Source organism: Suricata suricatta, chromosome 6 (assembly GCF_006229205.1).
Source record: "Suricata suricatta isolate VVHF042 chromosome 6, meerkat_22Aug2017_6uvM2_HiC, whole genome shotgun sequence".
Lineage (NCBI taxonomy): Eukaryota > Metazoa > Chordata > Mammalia > Carnivora > Herpestidae > Suricata > Suricata suricatta.
The window spans coordinates 108,136,070-108,144,941 of NC_043705.1; the positions used below are offsets into that span (position 1 = coordinate 108,136,070).

At 44.7% G+C, this 8,872-nt stretch overlaps 1 pseudogene; it reads left to right on the plus strand.

Moving 5' to 3' along the window:
- Nucleotides 1-462: 462 nt before the first annotated feature.
- Nucleotides 463-1,312, plus strand: LOC115293519 (annotated as a pseudogene).
- Nucleotides 1,313-8,872: the final 7,560 nt, after the last annotated feature.

The window sequence follows — 8,872 nt, forward strand, 5'->3', positions numbered from 1 at the left end:
GTTAATTCTTTCATTTTCTTGTTTCTCCATGCCACATTCTGTGTGATTTCTGCAGATCTGAGTTTGGGCTCACTAACTTTTTCCTCTGCTGTGCTGAATCTTTTCTTTAACTTATCCAGTGAGACCTTACTTGCAGTGCCTTTGTTCTTTGTTTCTAGGGCTTCAATTTTGTTATTTATCACATCTGTACCTTTTCCCATAAGGCTCTATTGCTTCATCATGGTTCCTAATTTTAAAAATCTTTTAAATTACTTTGACTTGCTTATTCTTTCATTTCTAGCTCTATTATTTCCCATTCTTGTAAGGCTCAATTACCTGCTGGTTACTAATGCCAATTGTTGATCAGAAACGCTGATAACATAAACAGTCTATGAATACATATTTTCTATGTTGTATGTATTATACACTGTGTTCTTCCAAAAAAGTAAGCTGGAGGAAAGCAAATGTAATCAAGAAGGAGAAATGGTGGCTCCAGCAAAGAGCAGAACGTCAGCAGGTGGAGGGAGCATGTAGGACGCATTTATGACCCTCTACGATGAGGTGAAACAAATGGAGAGATTCAGTTCTAACAACCAAAACTCAGATTGAAAGATTGACCTGTCTTGGTTCTTCCTACTTCAATCTGAATTGATTTGAGGCTCTTCAGATCCATCCTGAAGTGACAGATGAGGGAATAAAAAACAGACGTTTTGACAGTTATCCATATTGATGCATCCTGACAAAAATTCAGGTGATCCTGATAGCACAACAGGCTTTTGAAGCTGTGGACAAAGTTTACAAGTTACTCCTGGATCAGGAACAAAGAAGAGGACCCTGGATATAATTCAAGCAGGAAAAAAGAATATATAGAACATGCGGTGAGAGAGTGAAACAAGCAATTAAAGGAGGAAGGAAACCTACAAATGTGGAGGAGGAGGATCCTGAGCTGTTCCAACAAGCAGCATATAAACAGACTGTGAAACTCTGCTGAGCTGGAAATTACAAGCAAAGAGAGATAAGTCAGAAAGGTGCATGAAAGAAAGTGACACAGGGAAGAGAGAGAAGCTGAAAAAAAAGCCAAGTGAAAGAGGGAGTGGCAGAAACACTTAGAGGAAAGTGAAGATGGTCGTGTGGACAGCTGGTGAACTTCCAGGCATACGCAAAGGGAAATGAAGAGAAGAAAAATTGGACCACCTTGAGACCACCGAAGGCAAAAATGGAGCAGCGTGAACCCCAGAACCTTCCCCCAACTCCCTTCCTACTTCGAAGGACTCTTTCTTTCTTCCCATTTCCATACCAACAGAGAGTAGTAGTTGTTTTTTGGTCCACTTAGTTTTCAATACAATTTAATATCAATCAGAGTAATTCCTTTGTACATTGAAATGAGGGGCTCAGTTTAAAAAGAAAACTTCCCTGGCCCCCACCCATAGACAAACCAGGATTGGAAGCCCTCACCAGTGGTGTTGCCTTCTCTTCCCATAATCTGTAAGGTTGTTTTGTATTTCACTGAATTGTGACGGTTAGAAACGTCGTGTATAGTTTGTGGAAAGCCTCCAATTAAATGGACTGACTAAATAAAAATCCTAAGGAAGAGAAAATACTTTTACAATACTGTACTGTATTTATCAAAAAGTATCTGTATGTAAGTGGACCTGCACAGTTCAAACCCATGTTGTTCAAGAGCAATATACTCTGAGCTACTCTTTAGCATAAAAAAAAAGGCTTCTCATTAACCCTACACTGTGAAGGAGCAGTTGTGCGATTGCTTCTGTTTGAGAAACGGAAGTAACATCCAGGGGCTGGTTTTTGTCACTAAGTCCCCGGACTGGGATTCCTACAGACTTCAGGGTAAATTCAGATCCTGTATCTTCCTACAGGGCAGGCCTGGGTATTTGATTTTCCCACACAAGAGCTCAGCTAGACACACAGCTTCTTTAGGGGAACTTGAAGGGGAAAGGAAGGTTTCTAATTCCTTTTTGATGAAAGTGCAACACTTTCAGACTTCAAGCTTTATGCATGGAGCAACTTTCCAGCTCCCCTGCCTGACCGAGGCCCAGAGTCACCTTTAGTGAGGAGGAAGGGGATTAGAAGCCCCAGCACCAGGAACACGTGTTCTAGCTGATGACCCCCCCCCCCCCACAGAGTCCCTATAGCATCCGCTCTTATTTATTCATAGGGCTTCGGTTTCTGTACTAGTTTCTGGATCCTAAGGATTTCCCTTTCTTTCCTTAAAAGTAAATAAGTATTAAAATATTTATCTTTGTCACGTTTTTATCCTACCTTAACCTTTAGTGATTCAGTTTATCTTCTGGTTTTCTTTCTTTCTTTTATCCCCATGGACCAATCTGGGTTCTTTATTCAAGCCATCTCCTGCCATAAGCAAAGGGATGGAAGAAGACAAGTATACTGCTCATCGTTTGATACAAGTAAGGACGGTGAGCTTATGGTCTCAAATATTTTTCTGGTCCCTGTGCAGAGTCATGGTCCAACCCAGGGCTGTGGTCCCCACTGGGTAGTGCCCTGGGTTCTCTTTGTTCATCTTTGCAGCTGCTGGGAGATGAATCCACATCAGAGTTACCTAATAGAGTACGATTACCATCTCCCTGGGGGAAGGGCTTGGACCTGATGTGGAGATGGGGTAAGTGACACACTTGGGTTGTGCTATCTGTGACATGACTTCAGGAGGCCTTTCAGCATGCTTACTCCCTGGCCCAGGAGCCCTGCGAAGTAGGTGAGGACTTTCCACATGGGAGCTGAGCCCTCTGCATTGTGGGTGCCACTGACGTGGACCAAGTCAGCTGTGCCCCGAACTGACCTAACAGCCTGGAAACCCAAGACCCAGCCACCACCTTTTTCCACCTCTGCCTCTTGATTTTCTTATCAGAGGTTTTCTTTTTTTCTTTTTTTTTTTAATTTTTAAAATTTTTTAAATTAATTTTTGAGGGATAGAGAGAGACAGCGCCAGCAGGGGAGGGTCAGAGAGGGAGGGAGGTACAGAATCAGAAGCAGGCTCCAGGCTAGCTGTCAGCACAGAGCCCGATGTGGGGTTCGAACCCACGAACTGTGAGATCATGACCTGAGCCAAAGTCAGACGCTCAACCGACTGAGCTACCCAGGTGCCCCAATCAGAGGTTTTCAAACAGGGTCATGTGAGCTGTGGGGAAGGGTAATTGGCAGGGATACTGACACTTTCTTCACTCTGAGCCCCCTACCCCACTTTAAATAGGGAAGCTCTTCTTGCGTCCTGCTCTATAATAGCCCTGCTGTGTGACCCTGTACTTCAGCCTGGTGCACCTCAGTTTCTTCATCTGTAAAAGGGGACTGACAACAGTGCCGCCTCACCGGATTATTGTGAGGATACAGGAGATTCACAAAGATTTTCTTTGTTGTTAATTATAGAGCTCCAAGTTACATTTCTTTATAAACCAACGATTCTGAACTTAAAAAAAAAATAATGTTCTTTTAAAATCTAGAGGAGGCTTTAAAAACTATACTGATACACTCTAGACTGCTTATTTTCTAAAATAACTTCTAGTTTGAAAATTATTTACTTCTATGTGAATTCTACCAGCAGAAAAGTTCATTTGAGTCCAAATTTGGCTAGCAAAGTTAGTTTTAGCCAAGCGTGGCTTATGCCTAGTGGGGTGGGCATAAAGGTCTCTATTGTTTATGATTATTTTCCTCCAGCCCCCTGACATTCCTCCAGCCCCACTTCCCATCCCATAGCCATTCTTAGCTTTTCTTAATGACTCACAATGAGTTAGTTGTAATCGTTGTACAAGCTTTCTTCATAGCAGAGTTAGGCTTGCTTCATGATTTGTCAATATTGTGTCGTGTGCCCCTAGATTTTTTGCCGAAATTGCCTAACTATAAAGAAATTGTATCTAATGGATCCCCTTTAACCTTTATGTGTATGGTAACCTCTTCTACATTTCCTATGAAAGTGAGGATTCAGTAGTCTCAAATAGGATAGGGTTAAGGAAAAGGCTTTGCTTTGTCTCCTAAGGGAAAGGGCTATGGGGAGGGGCATTTTTATTCTCGACTCAACCTACTCATCAATTGTTCAGCCCAGTTCTGCCCTGATGAGCTGCCGACAGCTCTGCCGCTTCGAAGCATGATTGCATTATGAATCAATGAGATTATGAGCCAGGATTCAGCCATGAAGAATGAGGGTTGATGGTCTCCTACCACATCTCAGTGGGAAGCGCAAGAGTGGCAGGTCTGAGGGCTTGTGCAGACTTCTCTCTCCTCCCCGCCCTCCTTGGGCCTTAATGCAAGTGCGGGAACTCTACTGTTTTCAGTGATGGGGTGAGATATTCTCTCTAGGTTTAGGAAAGTGACAGACAATTGGAGTGGGCCCGATTCTCAGTACGTTACTCATATTGCTATAGCATCTGTTCCTAGTATCTTCTGAAGGCCCAAGCTCCTTAAGATTCAGAAAGTCGTTTTAACTGTGAATAGTGTTGTTGAGTCCTGTCTATGGATTTGGAGCTATGGTTGTAATTGAGTTGATGACTTAGGAAATAGTTGATTGGGATGGTTGGTATAAAAAATCCAGGGCTACGTAGAGCACATCGTCTTCTGTTTAGTGGAAGAAGGGAGCATAATAAGCCAGGCTCTGCCCAGCCTTTTCACTCTACCGAGGTTTGAGGATATACTGTGGCTGATGGGTCGCTCAATAAAAGAAGGCTGTGATGACTTTTGCTCAGCCATTGAGGTTGGTGACCCTGGTTCTTTTACCTTAACTTACCCTGGGGCTCACAGCATAGTCTCAGCAGCAGCTTTGGTGTTCTGATACTTGAGAGGGGATGGCCAGAGCCAGTTGAGGGATATTATACACATTATGCCCAAGGCAGGGCAGCAGGGAAAGTGTGGGCTCTTTCTCCCCCTGCCGCTTCAAGGGCCAAGATTGGACACTTTGTTCAGAAGGTCTATAACTGCCTCATTATCAAAATGAATCAGAGCCTCATTAGTTAAAGGCAATGCCATACTTCCATTACTGTGAGTTGATTGATGGAATAGTGTGAAATAAGGAGGCAACTTCATTCTTTTATGTGTGTCCATGAAGCTCTCCTAGCACCATTTGTTGAAAGACTAATTTTTCTTCCATTGATTTGGTACCCTTGTGGAAAATCAATTGACATGGCTTTCTTTCTGGACTCTCAACTCTATCACAATGATCTGTCCTTCTATCAGTACTGCACTATCTTGATTACCTTTCCTTTACAGTAAATTTTGAAATCAAGAAGTGTAAAACTGATAACTTTACCCTTTGTCTTCAAGACTGGCTGTGCAGTGTTCCTAAGTTTCCATAGGAATGTTAGCATGTCAGTGTCTAGAAAAGAAGCTTCTGGGATTTTGATGGAGATTACGTTGAATCTCTAGATGAATTTGGGGAGGCTTGCCATCTTAATAATATTAAGTCTTCCAAATCCATGAACATGAGATGATTTTCTTCACTGAGATCTTTAATTATTTCAAGGATGTTTTGTAGCTCTCAGAGTCCAAGTCTTGCACTTACTTGGTTAAACCTATTTCTAAGCATCTTATTATTTTTGATGCTATTGTAAATCAATTTGCTTTATTAATTTCATTTTTGGATCGTTCATTGCTAATGCAGAGGAATAAATGATTTTTGCATATTATTTTTATATCCTGCAATGTTGCTAAACTCCTCTATACTAATGGTTTTTAAAAAATGGATTCCTTATGATTTTCTACATATAAGATCATATCACCTTAGAGTAGGGATAATTTTAATTCTTCCTTTCCAGCTTGAGCACTTTTCATTTCTCCCCCCCCCCCTTGCTTTTAAATATTCCAATCTTCCAACCTCACTCATCAACTTGAGGATGAAAAGGCAGTCCAGTTCCTATCCTCAGGCCTCTCCTTCCCTCTGCCGTCTCCTCTCAGTCTGGGCTGTAGACTCTGGCCTTGAAAGCAAGTGGACTAGCAGGTGCTGATAAGAGCAGGAAGGAGCACAGGGTAGGAGGGGAGCTGGGAGGACACGGGCGCCCCGTCCTGCAGCTCACTCAGACCCAAATGCCTGGTAGAAGCAGGGCTGGCAGCCTCAGCTCCGGAACACTTCTGACTACACCTATGACTGGAGAGCCCAACACGGTTTGGAGCACAGAGAGGCAAGGCAGGAGCAGCACCCAGGGCACCGGGCTCTGCAGGGCAGGGCTCAGGGAGTAGTGACAGGCCTCAGGATTTATCTTTTGGCCAGTGTCAGGAGCCAAAGGCCCCTGCTGGAGTCCCTGCGACTGGTTCATGAACCCAGGTCTACAGTCTTGAATTCAAGACCAACAAAATGAAGCAGGGGACTTTGACCTCCACGGTGCCAGATGTCCGGGTCTCGGGGCCATGTCCAGGCTGAGCCCTGTCTGGGTTTCTTCCTGGGGTCTTGGGGTGTGTTGCAGGGTCCTTTGTGTCCTGGGACCAACAAGGGGGTGCTTGAGCACTTGTTTTCCTTTCCATGGTGCTGAAATCTATGGGTTAGACAACAATAGGAAAAGAAACCCATCAGTGGGAGGGGCTTGGTATGGTAGAGTCTTGAGCAACGTCTCTGTCTTCCTCAAGTGAGAAAGGTGGCGGCCAGGCAAGTTGGAGATATTAGGGGTTTCCCAAGCCTATCTTATACGCCTGTATTATCTGTCGCTTCACCTACCCCCCTTCCACTTCCATTGCTAGTTAATTTGTTGCTTGTTATCTCTCTCTTCCGATGGAAAGTTAGCTCCATGAAGAATATTTCCTGTTGACTTCCCCACTGTGCTACTCTCCCCATCCCAACCTGGATGACAGCCTGCTCATAGCCTGTGCTTCATCAGTAAACTTTGGAATGAAATCCTCAACTTATGTTCAAGATTTCTTCCACTCTGGGGTTCTGTAAATGTGGATTGCATTATTCTTTGCCAAATGCAAAAACTAGGCAAATTCAGTGGTGCCTCAGTCAACAGTCTGGCTCTGGATTCAGCCTGCTGGGATCTGAGTCCCAACTCTACCACTTGCCAGCTATGTGACCTTTGGAAATTTACTCAGCTTCCCAGACCTTCAAATTCTTCATCTTTAGTTGGAGATAATGATGGTACCTACCTCTCTGGATGGTTGTGTGTGTTAAATGAGTAAATCCATTAAAATACTAGTGTGGTGCGCCCACAGGAAGCCATCTGTCCATTTATGTTAACTACCATTCTCATTATTCACCTACATCCACCCGTATGACAAGCCCATTGTCTCTCTTCTCATGTAGGCCTGCTGGACCTTCCCACGTTTGTTCCTGACTGCATTTCCCTGCCTGGGAATGTGGGGTGAGCTCTGTTGCCATGGGGATTTCAGGGTGGGGTCCTTCCTCTGGGCCACTTACAACGATGCTAAATGAGGCTGGTCCGTGTCCCTGTTTCCATCTCCTTTACCGGAGAAGTACTCGGGTAAAGACCAAGCAAAGGCGGACAGGTTTCAGGCTTTCCTTCTCGGTCTCCATCCCTTCTCTTGAAAATGCATAAGAATTGACCCTGCCTCTTCATTTCAGTCTTGTGAGGATCTGAATGAAAGGGCTTTCAAAGCAGCGTGACTTAGTATTTGAAGGCAGCATGGTTCTGAGTTCTTTCCCTTTATCCCAGGCCGAGATCAATTTCCCCCCAGTTGCATGGACTCAGTTTAAGTGCTTCCCAGCAATTCACAATTAACAAAATACTTTCAAGGATCTTTCTAATTTTCTTTTCACAAACACTTCATAAAGCCCTTAAGGCAGGAGTTACATTCTCACTGGATAGCTGATGAATCCTGCCCTTGAACCGTCTGCCGAGAGGCTGAGCAGAGACAGCATCAGGCTTGAAAGTGTCTAGAATCCTATTCACCTGGCCCAGCTGGGTGCCAATGGCCTTGGCTTTTAAGAGAGACCATTGAACCCTGGACCATCTGAAAGTCTCAAACAACTTCTATTGGGAAAACAGTCTTCTCCCCGCATAATTGTGAGGACCCGAAGAAAGAGATTAAAAGAACTAAAGATCTACACCCACGAGGATGTTCACAACAATTGGTGGCCACCAGGAAGGGGCAGGAGGAAGCCAGGGGGCTCTGCTGGGAAAGTCGTCAAAGAAGTATCTTGGCTCGTTCCTCTCAGGGAATGGAATCGAGATCTGGGGAAGCAGAAGATCCCTTTGTTTAGAAGTTTGTTTTGAACTTTGTTTCGATTCCAGGAAGCGAGGCTAACAACTCTCACCTAGAAACAGGAAAAGGTTAGAAATCCACGTGGCTAAACCACTTGTGCTGCCTTTAGCAAGGGGAAAGAGGAACCCTTTCGGGGCTGGCTTTACCCATGGCTGCCGCTGCACCTTTCATAGGCTGCTGCTGGGGCTGTCTTCACCAAGTCTCTTTTCCACGGGAGTTACAATTTTTAATGTTTATTTATTTTTGAGAGAGAGAGGGAGGGAGGGACAGAGATAGAACATGAGTGGGGGAGGGGCAAAGAGGGAGGGAGACACAGAATCTGAAGCAGGCTCCAGGTTCTGAGCTGTCAGCACAGAGCTCAACACGGGTCTCAAACCCATGGACCGTGAGATCATGACCTGAGCTGAAGTCAGGTGCTTAACTGACAGAGCCATCCAGGTGCTCCCCTTCTGGACTCTTCTACATCAGCCTTCTTCTTCTGCATGCATCTTTAGTCTGTTCCTCTCTAGTCCTATTGGTGTGGCACAGAGCTCTATTCTGGGCTTAGCTTGATTTAATAGCTTCTTTTCCCCCAGTGTCTGAGGAAACAGAAGACATGCGTGGTGAACATGTGGAGTTTGACTGGACCCCCACCTATCACAACTGGCCCACTCCATCCCCCGGTGGCTGGAAGCTTTCATGGTGGTTGACAGCTGTCAGCTGAGTCCCTCTCTGGGCCTTGCCT